The sequence below is a fragment of the Miniopterus natalensis genome, chromosome 5 (assembly GCF_054644295.1).
Source record: "Miniopterus natalensis isolate mMinNat1 chromosome 5, mMinNat1.hap1, whole genome shotgun sequence".
In the NCBI taxonomy this organism is placed as follows: Eukaryota; Metazoa; Chordata; class Mammalia; order Chiroptera; family Miniopteridae; genus Miniopterus; species Miniopterus natalensis.
In genome coordinates this window covers 70,173,263-70,194,469 of record NC_142085.1, presented here as the reverse complement: position 1 = coordinate 70,194,469, position 21,207 = coordinate 70,173,263, and the positions used below count along the sequence as shown (strand labels likewise).

The window sequence follows — 21,207 nt, the reverse complement described above, 5'->3', positions numbered from 1 at the left end:
CATGCTCGGTCATTTTACACGTTAAAATAATTGTTAAAATAGTTGAAATATTAAAGAAACTGAAAAGACCTAGTGATGACAGAGTGTGGAGTAAGCATGAGCTGGGAGTTTAATTGGTATAGCCTTTCAGGACAACAATCTTGCAGTGCCCATCCAATACTTCAAGATGTGTACACCCTTAGACCCAATGATTCCCTTTGCAGGCATTTACTCTAAAGTTGTGGGATAGGAAAGCATTTACGTAAATTTTAAAATACAAAAGACAATGTTCTAAATAATCATAGATATAAACTTATACAGCATAAGTTTAAAAACAGTTTTTTATACTTTTGCATAAAAGTATGAGGTACTGGTTACTTCTGAGGACGGAGGGCAGAGCATGAGAGGTACAGGTGGGGGTTCTAATGGGACCTGAAGCATTTTACCTCTTAAAAGGTATTTTTAAATTATAAAATGTTAAAATAAATTTAGGCTGGGTAATGAGTACATACGTGCCTCCTAGCCTCTGTATATTTTTGTACATTTGAAGTATTTCACTATTAAACAAAATGTTAACACATTAAAAAATAGGTATAAGATGATTCTATTTTTGTTAAATGCATTGAGTATATATGTGTAAGTGTATATCTAATATGTATATATTTTTATATGTTTTTTAAAATCAGGAAGGCTATGCACAAAATATGGATAGTTAATTTTTCTGGAGTGAGAATTTACTGCTGATTTTTATTTACTTCCTAAAATTTCTTTTAAAACTAAATATTTTTTTCATAAAACCAACAACAGCAATCACAAAAAACAACTCCCTCATTACCTCTTGGGAAATCTGATTCTTTACAACTTTTACCTCACCAATTTACCCAAACAAAAGTACATAAATAAAAAATGTTATAAAAGATTTTTAAATGTTTTAATCTCTTATCTCATCACCAGCTAATATGTGCAGAACACCCACTATGTGCAAGACACTACTGGCCGTATGTGCAGAAATGTCAGAAACACTAGTTAATAAAAAGCCTAAGAAGAGACAATTTTTAAAAACTTCAGTAGATATTTTTGAGCCGAAAAATTAAACTATATTGATTTTGCACACAAGCTCATAACTAAAGTATACCTGATAATTTTCTTTGGAAATGATTCCAACACCAAATGTCCCTTCTCGCTATTTTCATATTTACTCCAGTAAGAAAGGGATGTTGAAGTGTTAAGTTGTAGGCATTAAGGGCACCATCACAAGCTTGATACCCTTACCTGTTTTAGAACTGCTCTCAAAAAACAATTATCTTAAATGACCACACTCTTACAGTTTCCATATTTTAACTGCTATTATGTCTAGCATTTGCTATAAATTCAATCAGACATTGATCCAGCCTGAATTAACTTTTTGGATACATCACACAATCCAGTCAAGGAAGTGTGTGGTGAGCCTGTTCTAGCATCATCACCAACAAAACCTCCACCTGACCAGTGAATTTAAAAGCAATTGTTACGACAAAACAGAAACAAACTCATAAATACAGACAACGAACTGATGGTTGCCAGATGGGAGAGAGTTAGGGAGCTGAGTGAAAAAGGTGAAGGGATTAAGAGGCACAAATTGGCAGTTATAAAATCGACACGAGATGTAAAGTACAGCATAGGGTATGTAGTCAATAGTATTGTAATAACTATTATGGTGCCAGGTGGGTACTGGACTTACTGGGGGAATCACTTCGTAAGTTGTAGAAATGTGTAACCACTATGCTGTACACCTGAAAACTAATATAATAACGAATGTCAACTGTAATTGAAAAATCAAAAAGTAAAAGCAACTGTTATGAAAAGAAACACAACTAATCAACCTTTTATTTTTTTAAAAAAAGCACTTCCTAATATCAGGTTTAATAAGAGCTTTATAAAAATTGAGCACTTAGGATTCTCAACCAGAACCTGAACATTTTTCCAAGCTACTGCACTTTCACTCAAATTAGCTGTTTACATAATCATCCCCTCCGAGGAATGGTCAGTGAGAGCTGTTCTTCCTGAGAATGCCTTCACAGAACTGCTATTAATGTTTCCGGCAGTGTAACAGCACAGACCGTCCAGGGCAGGCGGCTGGAACTGCTTCTCTACAGCCTCCAAAATTACAGATCGACTTCAACACCCGTCAGCTGGCTGGCATTTCAACCATGGGTCCAACCACTTGAGGGAGGGAAAACTACTGAAGTGGCCCCTTTCCCAGGCAATTCAATCAAGCTGCAAGAATTAGGGCCAACCCATTCAGTATGGCTTGTAGATAACAGACTTTTTTTGAAGAGGGAAGGAGAGAGGTTCTCTTTTTCTATCCTACGTGCAGAAAGAACCATGAAGATAGATATTCGATATCTCCAATAGAATTTACTGAATGCCTACTACTTTCAAAACATTGCAATATAGTGAGAACAACACAGGACAAAGCAAGACCAGAATTCTGACACAGGCTCCAGCATGGCCAGCTGGGTAATGAAGGCAGTAGATCACATGAACTTTCAAACCCCTACCTGCTTACAAGTTTGAGGTTCTGTAATTTACTGTTCACTAAAAGGTCCTGAGGCTTTTGCAAGAAGGCAAGTAAATCACACCCACTATCTTCTATTTACCCAGTACTGTAACCTCCATTGCAAAGAGAAAGCTTCTAACATCTCAGACCTACCAGAAGCTCCAGAATTAAACCCAACCTTCACTCCAATGCTTTGTACATGCTGTTGACATCTTAACAAATGCGTAAAGGATGTCAAAAATAAATTAGCAAGGGCGCTGTCAGCCAGACATGAAGGGGAAAGGATAAACTGTGCCCAAAAATGTCCTCCCACGTGCTAAGAAACTGGTAATTGGAAGTCGGAGGAATCCCCCACCTCCCAGAGCAGACTGTGCAGAGGCGGGGCGCCCCTACCAATTCCCAAACCTTTGCCAGCAGCAGAGGCAGCCTGTGGAAGGAAGAAAGCTCCCCACCCCTGCTACTCTGTGTACTCACAGGGATTCATTCGAGTTCCTGGCAGGAACCTGCTGGCAGAAGTACATGCTCCCTTCTTCGGGAATGGAAGGGAATTTCAATATGACAGGTGTCAACATCAGAATCAAACCACGCCTCGATCAAAATTCTTTCTTGCAGTTTCACGTGAGCGGTACTGTACCAGGATTACAGACTCCAGCCTCGGTTTAGTGGAAGGGTGCTGGCTCCTTGGATACAGAGCAGTCAAGAGCCAAATCTTCCAGGGCTGGTATAAGGTTACTGAGAAATGGACCAATATCGACTTCAAACCCTAACAACTGACTCACAAGTACAATTTATTGAATCACTAACTCCAGCCAGGGATGTGATTCATTGCTATTTCACCTCAACAACAAGGCAGTGCACACGTAATGGAAATGGGGACTCATTTATGATTCTAATTGAAGAGCAATGTGCGCTACTCAATTTGTAAGATCAAGAAAGAGGGTCCTTTCCCAGAAGAGATGAGATTCCAAAGGATAAAACAGTTTGGGATTTTTCAAAAGTACTTCATAAAAGCACATACTCAGGCAATTCAGAAGCATGTTCCCTGGACCAAGGAGACCAATATGATTCCTTTTAAAAAATCATAGATTAAAATGGTTAGTGATGCCACTCAGTGATGTTTGGGACACCTCCTTCGTGCTGAGAAAGTGGACGCCGTATTTCCCTGCTTTACATGAAATGCCTGAAAATAACCTTCCTGAAAAAAGGACTCTTGACACTATCACTTTTAGCAGCAAACTAATCTAATAACACTTAGGTAAAAAATGACAAAACACTGGCAGCCCTTGTGGTTGAGGCCATGTGATTCCAAGACAGTCTGGTCTATGGAAAGTGGTATTTGATCAAGCCCTTACGTGAAGCTGTTGTAGACACCGGAGGCTTGAAGCTGATGTAAAACACGTGCCCACTGCACATCTGCCTTTGATGTTTGAGCTGATCATGTTTGGCCCCCAGGCAATGATGTGACTCCAACTTGTTAAAAAATTACTTTGTCTCTAATGCCACGACCTAGGTACATACCTTTTTAAATAGCCTTCTATTGTAAGAATTGATTTATGTTTCCTCTGGTGTTTCTCCCTTGTGATGTCAAGATCCTTAAAGTCAGGGACAATAAAAGGAGGTGGCATGCCTTAACACCCAGACCCCTTGGTATTCTGTCAACTTATTCCAATTTAATTTTGTTCCTATAATTTTGTCAGTTTATGCTTCCTAATTCAATCTTATTAAATCCTAGCTCTATTCAGCAATGAATAGTTATTAAACACCTATTATGTGCTAAGAAATGAGCTACTCAGTGTAGAAACCAAAATGAATTCCATGTAAAAAAATCACAATTTAGTGGGGGACACAATCAAGAAACAAAAGTTACATAAGGTAGGTGCTGGGAGCTACACATACATGGCATGTAGTCAGAGGACAAGCACACCGTGGAGCGATGGTCTCCGTGAAGGGTGGCCAGGTACTGCTTCTAAGATGAAGAGATGATGGAGCTTTGTCTTAAAGATGAATAAAATGTTCACGCAACAAAAAAAAGAGAAGATAAACAAGGGAGAGGGAACAGTCAGTACAAAGGCGTGGAACCATGGGATGTCAGGAAACAGATGGTAAGACTGAAAGGCAAGCGGGAGGCAGGTCACAAAGGGCTACCTGCATCGCGCTTGAGAGGCTGGCTGTCTTTATAAAGGCCTGTCTCCACCCGGGCAGCCAGACAGTGGACAGAGGGGCCACACGGAACTGAAATGGGCAGTAGGGTTAACAAAATGTAGGGTTTTGTTGGGTGGGAACAGGGGAATGGTGGGGGTGGGGTAAGAGAGGGAGTAAGAGGATAGAGTCAGGTATCTGGCTAAAGCAAGTTTTAGACAATAACAACATCTACCATTTATTAAGCAGGCCAGGAATTTTTTTCTAAGTGATTTACTTGCATCATTTAATTTACAGACATTATCTAATTTAATCCTCACAACAACCCTGGGAGACCAGTACCCATTTGACAGATGGGGAAAATGAGGCAAAAAGGAATAATCCGCACAAGATCACTGAGTTATCAAGTGGCAAAGGAAGACTCACTCCAGAGCCCTGCGCCATTCACTGGATAAAGAATCCTGAACGAATTTTTAAAGCAGCAAAAGAAGGGAAAGGATGAGCTCAGTTTTATACACATTGGGCTTCCGTGTTTAGAGCTTCTACAATACACAAAAGGAGGTATCTTGTAGGGCTAGAAAACATGAGTTGATAGGGAGGCTCTACACTAGACACACGTTTGAGGATCTTCAGGGTAGTTGGAGCCTGGGTGCCGAAGGTGTTACAGAGTTTGAGAAAGGAAGAGAGAGAGAAGTGTCTCTAATATCTGCCTGGACCCTGAAGCCTAAAATCTCAGGTATCCAATCTCAAATTACACTCTACTTAGAGTGAGCACGCTGCATAATTCCATCAATGATCAGGGTGTAGGGCAGGGAAAAGTCTGAGAATGTGGTGACATTAATGGTCTCAAAAAAGAGACTTGAGGTTATGGCAAGTGCTTGCGCTTTTTGGTCCAGAAGAAAACAAAAATCCACTACATATAATGGACCAACACAATCACTATAGCTGATTAGTTAAGTAGCTTTTCCTTTTCCTCTTTCCATATTTATTGCACTTCTACCATGTGACAGAGCTCCTGCCCAAAGAAAGACCCAGCACTGCCCTCTCGGGGCTGGCTGGCTGGCGGGAGGCGGCGCAGGCACACTGCTTATCACATCGCAAAGTGGGGATGCAGGGAGCCCGCTGTGAACAGTGGCTCACGACTGAGGGCAACTTTGTTCCTAGGGGACAAGAGGTTATGTCTGTTGACATTTTTTATTATTACAACTTGAGTCAGGGTGTTACTGACATCTAGTAAGTAGAGGCTACAGATGCGGGTAAACGTCCTACAATGCACAAGGTGATCTCCCAAGCATGGGCCCAGACTGTAGTGAAAAAACTGAGAACTGCTATACTGGAGAGCTGACAAAGCCCAGGGCAGAGGAATCAAACACTCAAGACTGCCTACGAGAGGGTCAGAGCAACCTCACAAACACTGGCACTGACTCCAGAAGGAATCTGCCAGGCAGTGAGCCGACATCTGATCTTAGTGGGCACCTGCTCCTTGCTGGGCAGTGTTCTCCTTTTCACAGTCCCAATCCATTATCAGCGTTTACTAAGCACCTAATGTATGCCATGCATTCCCCCATGGCACGGGGGAGATGTATTCATGAAAAAGACAGGTTCTCACCACTAAGTGTATAAAGAATCTTAACTCTTGTCAAGTTTTTTCACATCATCATTTAAACCCCAGAGCAATCCTATGAAGCAGGTGGTACAGTCTCACTTCGTGAATTCAGAAACAGCTGACTGAGATGACAGGACAGGCCACATGGAAAGTGGCAGAGCTGCTCTGAACACAGGTCACTCTCATGCTGCTCCTGCGCTCTGCAAAACAGCACCGAACATAATGCATGTCACATTCACACACTATGATAAAAGACACTGGTCCTTTCATTCAAATTTTCTCTACGGCTGCTACAGTTAAGAACTTCAGGATGCGTCTTGGTTAAAACCAGAGAACGGAGAAGTAGGATAAGATCCTGTTTCCCCAGGATTCAAACAACTGAGATAAAATAAACAAAACTGTATGATTTATAATCATGTCTATCGGGCTCTGAGATTTTATAATCAAAGAAAGACTAAATTAGAGTTAAAAATAGTTTGGAGGCTGTTGCACATTTCATTTTTCATACTTTTTTGAAAATAGGTAAAGCATTTATAGTAATTCTTTGTTAACCAGAACATCCAAGAAACTAAAACACTTATTTCTGGCCATTCCTGACAAGTGCTTAATGCACTTGGAAGCAGAATAACTTCTGCTAGTAGCTCTAGCAATTTTCACAAGGCTAAACCTTAAATAAAGCATATTAACAAGGAAGTGGGCAGGGGAACGCATAGCTTTGTTTTAACAATGGGACCCCACGTAATGAAATGAGACCATGGAACCTTGAACATATGCTCCTTTCTTAGCACAACTGACCTGGAAATTTTACTGAGACATTTTGAAATTTCTAAGAAAATCTGAAACTCAGTGAATCATCAGAATCAACCAATGGTGTTAAAAATCTGGCTTGTGATCTTCTATATCTAGAATGAATGGTTTTCAAAATTCCCCAAGGCTGTTTCACTGCTTGCCTCTTATCATGTAAAATCTTTTTTTGGTGGAGGACCCTGGGACCCATATAACTTCCCAGTTTTTAACATCTATTTTCTCTCAAATTTTTTTCTTATATGACGATAGAGTCATTGAGAGAGACAACATAATGTCAAAAGAGCAAGACTCTGGTGACAAACCACTTATTGGTAAGCAACCAAGGACGAGTTCCTTCACTTTTCTGCAGTATTCTCAGATGGAGAACAGTTACCTGCGAGAGTGCAGTGAGGGTCACGTGAGAAGGCCTGAACAAAGTACCTAGCAAGGTAGAGTTCACACTAACAAACGTTAGGCATTTTCCTTCACAGAAAGATGAAATTCACGGTCTAAAGTGATATTTACTTCACACAGCCTTCCCTTCATATTTGAGAAGGCAACTGTCAGCGGTCACATATCATGGGGTCACTCGTGTACAGCGGTCACACGTGTTCAGAGTTGGCTTGGTGAACTACAGGTCCTGGCCCCAGCCCTTCTTTGTACTTTCCCGCAGGCTCATGCCTCACTCTTCCCCTGAGGGTGCCAACACTGAAACAGCTCTGCTCCTTGTCATTACTCCCCGCACGTGCCTCCCCTGCCCTCCTCAAAACCTGCACTTGGCATTCAGGACACTTGGCATGCAGTGGAATGTGCCAGGGGCTAGAACTGGGAGACAACCCCACACCCCAATCTGGTCCCTGCTTCCACTAGTATCTTGCTGTATGACTGAGTCCCAATTCTAAATCTTTGTTTCCTCATATGTAAAATCAGAGGACTATATTAGATCTTTTACAGTCTACTTAAATCCAATAAGCTATTGTTCCAACCTAAAATTATATTCTAAGGTTCTAACTTGTTGAGAGGCAATGAAAATATCATTGGCCTATCTAATTACTAAAAGATAATGGAGCCGACGATAGTGACATTTTTATATGTACTATATAAAATAAAATGTTTTATATTTATATTCAATACATCTTTATCAGATGAATGATGCAGCATTGTGTTTTTTAAAAGTAATAAGTTTGCTTGTCTTCTCCTTAAGATTAGTGTTAAATTTTTGCCACTTAGTGCCTAATGCCATGAGTTAGATGGTCTTATAGGCACCCATGCCTGCAGTAGTTGATGTAATTCACATAAACAGCAATAATTATGCTTTAGGGAAGAATATTCAAATGCTTTCTTTTTCCAGTCTTGGTAATTTTAGTGTTTATAATCGAGTGATGCATGTAATTTTTTAAGTAGCATAATTATTTTAAAAATCAAATATATACTTAAAAATATAAAAATTAATAATTTCTATTGTCAAGATTGAGAAAGCATAATTACCTAATTATGTCACTCACTAAAAGAATTAATCATCTTGTCAGAAAAAGAAAAAATAGGGATATGTACATTTAGATTATGAAATGCTATACATGTGTGAAAACACACATAAGGAAGCACGCACATATAACATCAACAGAAACAGAACTCACAAAAGCAACGAGTTGTCACACCAAGGGGATGGGCCCCATTTTCTCTAAGGACAGATAAATTACCTCTCTTGAGAATTCATTCTGGGAGTTATCAACTTAGTAAGGAAGCATCTATAAGTAGCTAATTTCCTAATGGTGTGTTTAAGTACATTTCCTTTTAAACTTGTATTTCCCTGAAGAGAGAGAGATGATTCTTACATCTGAAAACCATTACTACAAGTCTTCTTGTTTCCAGAATAATCCTAGTCATTTCACATTTCCCAACTTCTTAATCAAGCCTTATTGTTCACCTAGAACTCCTTCACCTCCCTCTTGACATGAAGATCACTGAAGTGGCTGTGATCGTCTCCAGAGGACCTCCACTAGAGCACAGTACGATGAAGTTAATGAATTTTAAAATTTTGATCTCATTCCTGAGTGGTACTTGCCATTCTCCCGTCTACTCTCATACTGCTCCTAATGAAAGCTTCCCACCTGTGAAAAATTATTTTGAGAAGCAGAAACTCACTGTAAATTTCCAATTCTCTAAAACACTGGACCGTGTACCCTCACATTTTTATGTTCCTTCCTCCTTTCACATAAAGCAAACAGGACTTGAAAAGCTTCCAAAGAGAAGAAAAAAAAAAACAGAAATTGGACAGGGCTCTAAAACCATTTTAGAGAGAAAGCTTAAACCTATTTATTCCCAAGTCCAGTTGCCAGAGATCCTCACATATGACTATTCCAGGGAAACGTATTTATGGGTAAGGAAACTGTCATGAATTCGGCCTAGGTTTCGCTCTACAGGTTTGAGTCCCCTTGGCTCGAACAACCATAAACAGGCTCGAGAAGTGAGGTGTCAGGTCCACACGGTCCGGTGTTGCCTGTCCTTTTAAAACCAAATCCAAAAAAAAAAAATGGTTCTGCTACAAAGGAATGATGGGAGTTTTTAATGTTGCTAACATTGTTCTTACTATAAACACAAGAGGGCTGGGGGACAGTTACAGACAGGCGATCCCTCATTCTTTCTTTTCCAGCATTTCAGTGTCTTGAGCTAACTATCACCTTCATATGAGACATCCTGCCACAAAATAACAGAGCCAGAAAGAGCCTTAAAGGTCAATTCCTCTTAGGATCGATAATTAAAGAAAGGGCCCTCTTCTGCCCACTCACTTTAATGGCGTGAAAGGATTACTGATGAATGAGCCACGTGCCTGCCTCCGGGACGTGATTGGAAAGGTTTAGAAACAGGTTCTCTGCCAGGGAGGGCCTGGGAGTCCTGCAGTGTCCCGTCGAAAGGACCTGGCTTTCAAAGGCTGCTGCTGAAGAAAAGGGAATTCTGCCTTTTAACCCAGTTTGAAAATAACAGTATTGTAATGCAAAGCAAGTCTGTTATATTAGAAAATGTCCCAAGGCGTATCTGTCGAGATTATCTCTTCAGTAGTTCCAACCCCCCCGCCGCCCCCCCCCCGTTTTGTGTGTGTGTGTGTGTGTGTGTGTGTGTGTGTGTGTGTGTGTGTGAAAAAATATTTCACTTAGTGACCTAGAGGAGCTTTTAGTCGCCAACGTTTTCCTTAACGTTTCAAAGGGACGGAGACTGGCAACGTTGCATCCCTGGGGGAAGCGGGGTGGGGGCGGCTGAAATGCCATCCAAGATGAAGAGCTTAGAAGCCTTCTCTAAACTTGCCGGAGCCTCTCCACTGGTCTGAAAAGTTCCTCGATTCACATGTGCCAGTCTTTATGGCTGACAATAACATGGTTCTTTTAGTAACTCTAAAAGCAGACAGCAAAAGGGACACTATTAGGGCAACCCTGACTGGCTCCGACGGGCGGAATCAGTCCAGGCAGCTTCCAGCTCTGCCCCGAAGCCGCCACCCTTTCCGCAGAGGCCGCAAACCCTCGAATGCTGCCACGGGGGCATCGCTCAGGCCCGAAGCCGCCACCCTTTCCGCAGAGGCCGCAAACCCTCGAATGCTGCCACGGGGGCATCGCTCAGGCCCGAAGCCGCCACCCTTTCCGCAGAGGCCGCAAACCCTCGAATGCTGCCACGGGGGCATCGCTCAGGCCCGAAGCCGCCACCCTTTCCGCAGAGGCCGCAAACCCTCGAATGCTGCCACGGGGGCATCGCTCACCCTTCATCCGAGCTCAGAGAACAGGACTGGCCCTGACTGAGTTCCCGCTTCGCTTTGTCAGAGGTCCTTTACCTTTCCGGGCTGGGGCTGGGCTTATCTCAGAGAATGGAAGCCGAGAAGCTCTTTTAATACTTTAGATATTTTTAGCAATGGCTGTGTGTCAGTTGTTGTATAAACCCAGATACATACACACAAGTGAAATAAAGACTGCAGGAAAAGTCTAGGTAATTCATGTTTAAGAGCTCTCCCCTCACAAATATATAAACAATTTCCCCCAGAATATCAGTATGATTTCAGAAAAGGGGGAGTTTCCTGGTCATCGTAAGGATAATTGTTCATTTGCATTTCAAAGCGTGGCCAAAGGGCAAAAGGTCATCCCTAAAAACTCATCTGAAAATTCTTCTTGTGGTTTATTTATAATAATGTGAGATTACACAGCATTGTGAGTTGGTTGATGCTTAGACTCTTAGAAAAAGATTTCAAAATGGAAAATGGTCTGAGAGATGGCTGGTTACAAGGTTATAAACCTCCTTTTATTCTAAGCCAAACATGATGTGATTATAAACTTACAGAACTGCAATTAATTTTTTTCTTTAGACAATGGCTTCTCAATAAGGGCATTTTCTTTGGGGTACTTGGGTGGAGATGAAAGAACTGGGGGAAGAGGAACCATCTTGTTAAACAGCCTCCTCTAGAAAATGATCTATAAACTTACTTTTACAGCGAGTGTTTTACCAGGGAAGTGACATCTTTATTGTGCATTAAAAGTGTTTACTGGAGGAACTTTGATTTGGCAAAATAAGACAACTGCCTTATGTAATAAGGTTAACAAAATAAAAATGACTTGACAAATCCCAGACAATAAACTCTTTAGAATTTAAAGGAATTTTGTTAGATCACTGAAGTACAAACAAATTATAAAAATGATCATAAAAAGCCACCTTCCACGTGATAATCAGTCCCCCAGAGCCCTGATGTCATCCTTCCTTGTCACTCACTCACCTCCAGACACAGGATCCCAGTCTGGAGCCCCTGCCCCCCAGTCCTTGCAGTGGCTCCAGGCCGGGAAATTTAAAGTTTTATTATGTAATCTCCATAAGCAGTAATGCTCCAAAAGTGCATGCATGCAGCATAATGTTAACCGAGCAAATCCCATTTCTAGATAAACAGTTTTTTTCTGACTTTCTTCCACATTTATACTCAAAAGATTGTGTTAAAAACGACTGATCAGTCTTGTGTTTCTCTCTACCACTGTGCTAGAGATAAATCCTTTTGCAAAGAGATAATAAATGTACTCCAAATGTAAACTTCTGTAATATTCAAAGAAAAAGAAAAATAACACCAAACTAACGTTATGAAACTTCTAAAAAGAAGAAAAAAAAAATCTGTCAGAAAACTTTACAGGAGAGTTATCTGCTCATTGACAACTTGACCTCACTGTGATTTGATCACTTTAAATTGATAGAAAATGTCAAAAGAGCCAAGGATACATTTGGGAAACATGCTTTTCTTTCCCGAATCAAGGAAATTGCAAAAGAAAGTTCTAAATGTCGTAAGAATTAATATTCCCTTTTTTATTAATTAAAAACTAATTTAAAAACATAGGTAACAGAATATAACTCATCCTTTAGAAAGATGTATTTACCAAAACTTCAACAACACGACAAATGTCTATAATAAACTAAAAAATACATTCATAAAGGGTAAACTTATTTTATATGAAATACTGATTAAAAACAACTTACAATGTTGAGAAAGTACTTAAGAAGTGATTTCTTTTTTTTCCGTATTATTTAAATAAATTATTCCTAGAGACTTCTTTGGGTTCATTGGCCCTCAAGTTTTTAATGCTTGTCAGTTAATCAGAAAAATTTAAAATGGGAACAGTAATCCTTCATACTCATTCTTAAGACAATATTCACCACTTTTTTATATCCATTTTTATCTCTATACCAGCCAAATGTGATTTAATAAAACACTAAAAATTAAAAGAAAACTGAAGACATTTACTGGGCTTTTGAGCATGACAGCTCATAATTTATTGATCAGTATTTTCAGAGCGACCTGGAAAGCAATATCTAGAGACATGGCTGAGTTATGACGTATAGGAAAGTATTTGCTGCCGCCAGGCATTCAAGTGCTCAATTTTAAATTTTATTAGAATGGCTTCATGGATGTTTCAAAACATCAAAATAAATAAGGCCAAGAAAAGAGATGGATTATCTATTGTCATTTAATACTTCCCATCTGGCTATGTTTCGGAATGCCAGCACGCCCTGACTTGGCTGCCTCGTTCCGTTCAGAATGTCTCTTCCTCTAAACTAGTTCATACCCTTGCTTGACAGGACCAACACCTCAATCAAGGTGACACTATTGTACCCAATGCTACAGGCACCTAATAAACCCTTCAGAGCTACTGTCCTAATTCAATTTAATTCAACAATTCAATAACCACTGAGAGGAGTCAAAAACACAACAGAACACCACACCTAACCGTGAGGAGCTCACACAGTTCATCAGGTGCGAGGGTTTGCTTCTGGTCTGGAGTCACCAGGCAGAGCAGGTGCCTTGAGTAGCCCGGCCACAAAAGAAACTTAGTAATAGAAACTTGGCAGACTTATTAGCAGAAAGGTTCCTGCTGAGTGCGGCTGCCTTGACCCTTCCCCAGGAAGATGGAGAGAACACTTTCCTGGGGGGTGGAGAGGGGCTACTTCTTGAAGGGCCTCAGCCTTTCTTCAGAAGCCTGTCCACTGGTCTCCAAAAGGCAACTGCTCAAGTCCATACCCACAGAGCGGCTGTGGGCTCTATTTTTGTAGCACTGCCAGTGGTAACATCACTAATGGAAAACAACAACAACAACAACTCTCCTTCCAATCTCCATTCCCCTTTTTGTTGTTCTGAGGGAGAAGTTAGGTCCAATTTTACTACTCATATCCCTGGGCATCAGACAGAGACAGAAGTTAGACTAGTCACTCCCAGCGCATCAGGCTTACCTGCTGGCATGAGCGAAGCACCTCGACAGAGCTGGAAGGCACAGGCAACTCGCCCAGGAGCGGCAGGGGAAGGCTGCACAGAGGAGGTGCAACCAAGGAGGAGCTAGAAAAATGAAAAGTACTTCCCCTAGCAAGGATTTCAGCTTAGGTAACAGCTGTTCCACACAAGCACATGTGCAAAGGGCATCTTGGTGGGAATGAATGAGAGATGGGAGTGGGGGAGAAGGGAACACACCGGGCAGTGTCCACTCTGTGCCACACACTGTGCCAGATCCTTTACTTACATGAGCTTTTATAATCCCCAACCACCCTTCGAAGGAGTCAAGTTGTCCCATGCTAAGGATGAGTGATGTAAAGCCCAGCATGGTTAAGTAACATGACCAAGGTCACATAGCTCTTAGGTGATAAAGCTCAAATTCTCCAGTGATGTTTTTTGTTTTTTTTAAAATATATTTTTATTGATTTCAGAGAGAGGAAGGGAGAGGGAGAGAGAGAGTTGAAACATCAATGATGAGAGAGAGTCACTGATTGGCTGCCTCTTGCATGCCCCACACTAGGGACCGAGCCCACAACCCAGGCATGTGCCCTGACCGGGAATCGAACCTCGATCTCCTCTATCATAGGTCGATCGATGTTCAACTACTGAGCCATGCCCAACCGGGCTCTCCAGTGATCTTCAAATCATCCCTGGTAATGGAACTCTTTGTCAAGCAAAATCTCACTTAAATCATAAATAGCCCAGAAAATCAAAAGTTGACTCTATATTTTCTAAAATATCTTTGAAAGAGAGACACTTCGGCTACACAGCCAGATGGCAGTGGATTCTGGTGAGCACGGTGCTAACTCCCAAAGGACTCAAAGTCCAGCAGAGTTTTTATTTATACTTTTCAATCATAACTTAAGAAAGTACTATGGACCTAATAAGCACTATTAAGTGTTCTGATAACTTCATTTGATAAGTAAGGTTATTTCTGAATCTTAATGTTTTAATATAATGAAAACCATTAAAATGAAAAGGAAATACCGTAAGATTAGAGAAAGTGTAAAGTAAATGCAGTAAATCACCTCTAAGTTGACAATGCTTCACACGAGGATGACTGTCGATTTCTGCACATTAGTTTCACGTACTAGCAGCACTTCTCCAGTGTGTATTTCTCTGTAGGAAAATAGGAACAAGGATGTGATTCTCCCTCAGGTCCACCATCACATACGAACTTCAGTAACAGGTGATTTTTTCCTCTTCTATTTAATGAGCTAAAATGCATTTATAGTAAGAGTAGAGGTAATCCTCTGAGTCTTCTGTTAGCTGTTCCAGCACTTCCCTTTTAAATTATACACCTTCCTTGTAGTGTCCTGGAAAAGAAAATAGCTTACATCTCTATTTGCGGTTTTAAAAACATCTGTCACAAAGATGATATATGACCTAGTAATGCTTTAAATTAAATTTATAAGACAAATAAGTCCTGGGAATGTAATATACAGCATGGTGACTAGAGTTAACAATACTGTATTGCATATTTGGAAGTTAAGAGAGTAGATTTTAGGTAAAGTCTTCCTCATCTATGCCAATGCTACCACCATCCATCTACTTTCTCATGCTAAAATCGTGGCATGTGCTGGACCACAATTTCCCACGTGCTATCAGTTACCAATGTCTGCTGGTGCTGCCTTAGAAATCTCTTTCCTCTGTCCCTTCCCTCCATCGTCATTGTTGCCAACAAGCTAAAGCCATTTTCTCTTCCTTCATGCTTTCTTGCCTCCTCCATCCCCTTCACAGTAAAACTGCCACAGTGGTGTGTAAATGTAGATCAGTTCATGTCATTCCTGTTTTTTTCAAAGTCTGCTCTTTGGATCAAGTATCAAACCCTTACCATTTCCGTCATGGCACCACATGGCAGGCCCCTTTCCTTCTACCCTCTCTCCCTTGCTCACTATGATTCCTTTCTTTCTGTTCCTCAAAAAAAGCCAAACTCCCTCCTTCCTCACCTTCCTGCCTGGGTTCTTCTCTCTGGCACGCATCTTCTCCAGACAAGCTCCCCAGGTTTCTGTTCTCATCTTACATTTCCTGGGGAAGCATTCATTAACCTTCTGACTCACACCCCCCTCTCTCAGCAACCTGAATATTTTTGTGGCACTAATTACACTCATTACTTATGATGTAATTGTTTTTGCCCCCACTAGCAGAGTATAAGCTCCCTCTCCACCCCATTCGCAGCTTTCCCCCCAGCATCACACACAGTCAGTGCCTACATCATAGTAGGTGCTCCATGAGTGTCTGTTGACCAGAAAAATGTTGAAATTTAAGGAAGTTGTCTGGAAATGTCCAAGCTGTTGACCCTGGAAGCCCTGGTTCTTATTAGGTGACTAACTTCAGTCCAAATTTCACAGCTTTTCTTTTCCTTAACAGGTGTGTGTCACCTGCATTATTCAAGGGCCAAGATCAGGAGGTGAAAAGCCTGATTTTAATCCTGTATCTGCACCTAGGATTCAGTAAATGAACTTTACAAAAAGTGAACTGCCTGTCCAGACCTCATATTTCTCACTGTTGTATGAAAACGAGCCTTTTGGCTCTCATACTCTGAATCTGTGAATGCACACAGTTTTCAAAATCACAACAAAATTTTGTTCACACTCAAAGTAAAACAACTCCCACTGGCTTTGGAATTCTCTGGGCTATGCTTGCTTCAAAGTATTTATCAACGTCTCTTTTATTTGATCACATGGCTTCTGAGAACCTTGAATTAGAGTTCAGACCCATCAGGTGAGGGCAGGACCTGCAGGTGAGGAATGCAGACACATGGGCCTCCTACCTCACCTGCTGCCTCCTCTAGGTTTTTGCACGTCCTGTTCTTACTGCCTGGTACCATCCTCCCCGGGCACTCTAATGATTCCTTCCCTCCCTTCATTCAGGTCTCTGCCCAATGTCAGACCTTATCAGAGGGGCTTCTGTGATTATGCCCCACTAATCTCCATCCCCGTTGCTCTGTCCTGAGCCCTGCTTCATTTTTCTTCTTATTATTTGTCACAGCAAATTATATGTGTATTGTCTGTCTCCTCCAACTGGAATGTAGAGATCATAAGGAGAGAAACTTTGTTTTGTTTACTGTTATATACCCAGTGCCTAAAAGAGTACATAGTAGGTACTCAGAAAATATTTATTGAATGAAAAAGTAAAGGAATGGATGAGTGATGCTCTACAAGAAATCAAAAAGAAAGCAGGATTGGGAATCTTCCAATCTAAAGCTGCAGGAGTGCATGAAGGCCGGGAGAAGTGGTGCTGATGGAGGCAGGGAGGAGGAGCTTAGATCCCTGAACCACAAGGCAGGAGAGTCAAGAGGCAGCCCCCGCCCCCATCTCCCACCCCTTCCAGGAGCCTGTAGACTCGAGGGTTGGGTTTCTGGCATGGAGGTGGGGCTGGGTCCCCCAGGGCCTGCCAGTTAGGGGGTCTCCTGCCAAATGAGCAGTGAGCCTCTAGCAGTTAAGAGCAGGAGAACAGGGAATCCCCAGGGTAATATCTTTGGAAATGAGAATCAGGACTCTGGTGGCCTTGTTACCTGGAGATGGATGGCATGTGCTGCCTTTTTCATCTTTGTCTTCCATTTGTAATGTCTCTTAAAAATCACTTAACCAAATTCCGAATGTAAGGCTCCTGTGAATTAATCCACAGTTTCACTCACAACCACTCCCTTTCCCCAAAGTCTGCCTCAGGGAGACCTACATATCATCTTATTTCAAAACTCTCAGCCTCACTCTAACCATGCAGGTGTTAGCCGAAAAGTTCTGAACAGAGGTTAGTTCAAGGATTTGGAGACTCACAAAATAAGGCAGGCATTTCCACATGTGTCAAGTAAGGTGTGATAAGACTAACAGATGGTAATAAAACCGTTATCTAACGTGTATTTGCCAGAGAGTTCTACCTATACTGAGGGGGGAGGGGTGGGGACTATGTAAAAATAATTATAGCTGTATATTATAATTTAATTTTCAATATTGCAATTTTTAACACTTTTAATATAATTTTAAAGTATTATTAATATTCACAGTACAGTTAACATTCTATTTAAATTTTTTCAAAGAAATTATTTGGTCTTTTCATAAAAATACTATGTCCCAAATGCGATTTTGTATGCTAGGGTGATTTTTTTCCTGACATCATGGAAGATTCAATACTATTAATTCAGCAAACATTTACTGAATGCATACAATATATACAAGTTAAAAAATATAAGCTTCACATAACAAAAAACTTCACAGTGAAACAACTATGCTGTTTTCATTCTACTGAGAGGACAATATTTATATTAATATTTAATATTTTTATTTATATTAAAAACCCTTTGAAGGTGGAATGTCTTCAGCCACATAATGATGTACGACACACCGTGAGCATAACCACACAGGGAGTGTCTAATGCGAATACTGCTTTGCTCCCAACCCCAATACCATCATCACAGCAAAGAATGCACTACTTTGCATTCTTAACCTATTTTTAATAAATGACCTCAACCATCATGGCCCAAAAGAAAAACCTCCTAATGGCTTCCCACTATACTGAGAATAAAGCCTACCTCCCTCACCCACCCAAATATGTAAGGCTGGCTCCTTAGTATTTTAAAGGTCTCAGCTCAAATGCCTCGAACACAGAGAGGCCTCCCTAACCATCTGACCACAGAAGCCCAAGCACTCTGTACATCAGCTCCCCTCATTTCCTCAGAGCCCTTTCCCTCATCTGAAACTGACTTGCTCATTTATTTTTTGTACATTCCCCACCTAGAATGTACCTTCCACCAAACCTTTGTTTGGTTCCCTAACCTATTCCCAGCTGGCAGCACATAATATTCATTAAATCAATTATTAATTAGTGAACTTCCTGCAGAGCTTGCTTTCTATTTTATGCATGTTATGAGAACTTTTACATGTCTCATCAGAAAGCAAGTAATGGATGTACGGGTCATCGTTTCCTGCATGGTTTTCTATATTATCATTGTGTAAGATGTGTCTCAAATTTGACAAAACAGCTAATTCATATAATTTCATAGCAACTACTGAAAGACTCTCTCACTAAATAATGATTTGGTGAACAAATGAATGAAAACAATTTTGTTCAAAATTATTAAATAAGATCCATAAAAGAAAATGGAGTTATAACGCTATAAAACTCTCCCTCAACTTTTAAAAAGAAACCAAAATTATTTTAATTTTAGTTGTGAATTATTTTTGTAGAAAATAGCAGTTGTGGAAAAACTGAAATTGGTACTCAAAATCCACCTCAAATTGACTGCTACAGCAAGTCTGATAGTTCCCCTGTCATCTCAAGCAATGTTTTTAGACAACAACAAAAAAACCCTTTCAAGGTTTAAGTGAGATCCAAGTTCCTCCTTGTGGAATGGGTCTAAGTTCATCACTACAGAAATTAGATACAAAGCGGCAGCTTTTCTTTGGAAAATGGAGTACAGTCAGAAGGTTCGAAGTTCAAGATCGGTGGCAAGTGTTGAGGGAATCAGTGACTAACAGAAGGGAGGTCCTCTGGGGGAAGCTCCAGCGTTTTTACACCCTACATTACAGCACATTCCACCCACCGGCACCACCTGGGGGGTGGCCTGCTGGGAAACCACCAGGAACAGCACAGACACAGGCCTGCCCTGACTTAGGCCACAGCCCCTCAGATAGTATAGGACCATGAGCACAGCAGTGACAACGTTCCATGACCGCAAGGACCTGACCACCAAGCTACAGAGCTGAGGTTGGCAGAGGGTTCGCTCCACAACGTGGGGCTCATTTTTTTCATGTTTAACAATATTTAATTCAAACCTGAAAGTTCCATAACAAGCCTTTCGCCAGTTCTCAGCACCAGGGTTTGCAGAGCCCTCACAGGACATGCATATTATTGGCCCTAAAGCTCATTTTGATCTTTCCTCTGTCACCCACCTCATCTGCATATTCAGGAACATTTGTAAATAAGTTTTAAAAAATTGAGTGGTTCATCACAGTATTTAACCAGTCTAAATTCTAAAAGACAGTTTTTGGTAACAAAGGGACAAAATCAACAGTGAGCATAACCTGTTACTTGTTTTGAAATGGTAGCTTTTTTTTAATTTAAAAAATAAATAACCCCTAGTGCAGGCATAGGGAGGAGGTATTTCTTTGCACTGTCCATCACAAGGTCACCTATTCTGAAAACGAGTTTTGCATTAAGCATCAAGTATCTTAAGACATTCATTACCTTTGACGCAGGAACTACCCTTCCATGGATCTTGTCTAAAGAAGTCATCTGAAATTTGAACAAAGATTTCATTGAAGTGCCATTCATAATGCCAAATATTTGGAAACAGCCTAAAGGTCCAATTTTAAAGGAATGGCTAATAAATTATGGTGTATCCATACAATCAAATTTTATACAGACATTAATAAAGTTTGTTGCAAAGTTGGAAATATTTAGGACATAAGGTTAAGCAAACAGTGTAGGTTATAATATGTTATTGACTCTGGAAAAACGTATTAAAAATAAGGGGGAAGAAAATGTCAAAATGTTATGGTGCCTTTGAGTCATGGGATTATAGGCAAATATTCTTGTCCCTGACTTTTTTTATACTTAATATATTTTCCAAGGTTTTTATTGGGAGCATATATTGCTTTCACAATTAGAAATAATAACATCTCCTCAGAAACGCTAACTCGACTGTATTACAAATACTTGCACATGTATTTTCACTAAGCTGCTCTGATATGTGGTTCACCAAGTGAGTGAAAATTTCTGCCTCTCCTATATTAAGATGAGTACTGAGATTCTTTGAATTCACCTTGCATTTCAGTCCAAAGACTCTAATTCTCAAAAAGAAAAATATTCCTAATAGCTGCCAACCTATCAGCACCTCTATGATTAGCTCACTATTTGCAAGAGACCGCTCCTTCTCAGCTTTACTTTTATCCCAGGAGACTCTAACATCCTTTACCTATTCTAATATCTCTACCAGCTGTGTTTCAATGTACTGTGGTCACTGGTTTATATCTGGCTCTTCCATTAGATTGTGAGATTCTTAAGATCCCTGTCATCCTGACTTCCTCAGAATCTAACACAGTGCCCACTAAACAGTGGCCATTTAATAAATGTTGCTAAATAAATTATTCTCACTAACCCCCAAGAGAAACATTCCCTGACAGGATCCTATCGTAATGGGATCTTGGTTGACGCATGGAATGAGATATACTCTGGAGTATGAGTTCTAGTTTATGAAAGAGCAGGGCAGCACCCCTGACACCCAGGAGCTGACCTGGCTCTCACAGCCACATCCTGGTGTCCTGTTAGAGGGAGACGATACCACAGAATATCAACACCAGACAAGGACACTTCGTGACCGTGATGGATCAGGATAGAAACAAGACCACTATGTACTCAGATCTGAACACAAAAGCACGA

General features: G+C 40.7%; 1 protein-coding gene across 2 annotated transcripts in view; it reads right to left on the bottom strand.

The window, feature by feature from the left end:
- The window catches only part of TMEM200A (transmembrane protein 200A), a 55,922-nt gene that overhangs the window by 27,872 nt on the left and 6,843 nt on the right, over window positions 1-21,207 (bottom strand). The window contains exons 2-3 of one of the 2 annotated variants that reach the window (XM_087817614.1): window positions 14,856-14,946; window positions 13,791-13,893 (exon numbers count right to left, since the gene is read on the bottom strand). The gene's annotated coding sequence lies outside the window, so the exon portion shown is untranslated. The remainder of the gene's footprint in view (window positions 1-13,790; window positions 13,894-14,855; window positions 14,947-21,207) is intronic. The other variant, XM_087817613.1, reaches the window with a different exon arrangement.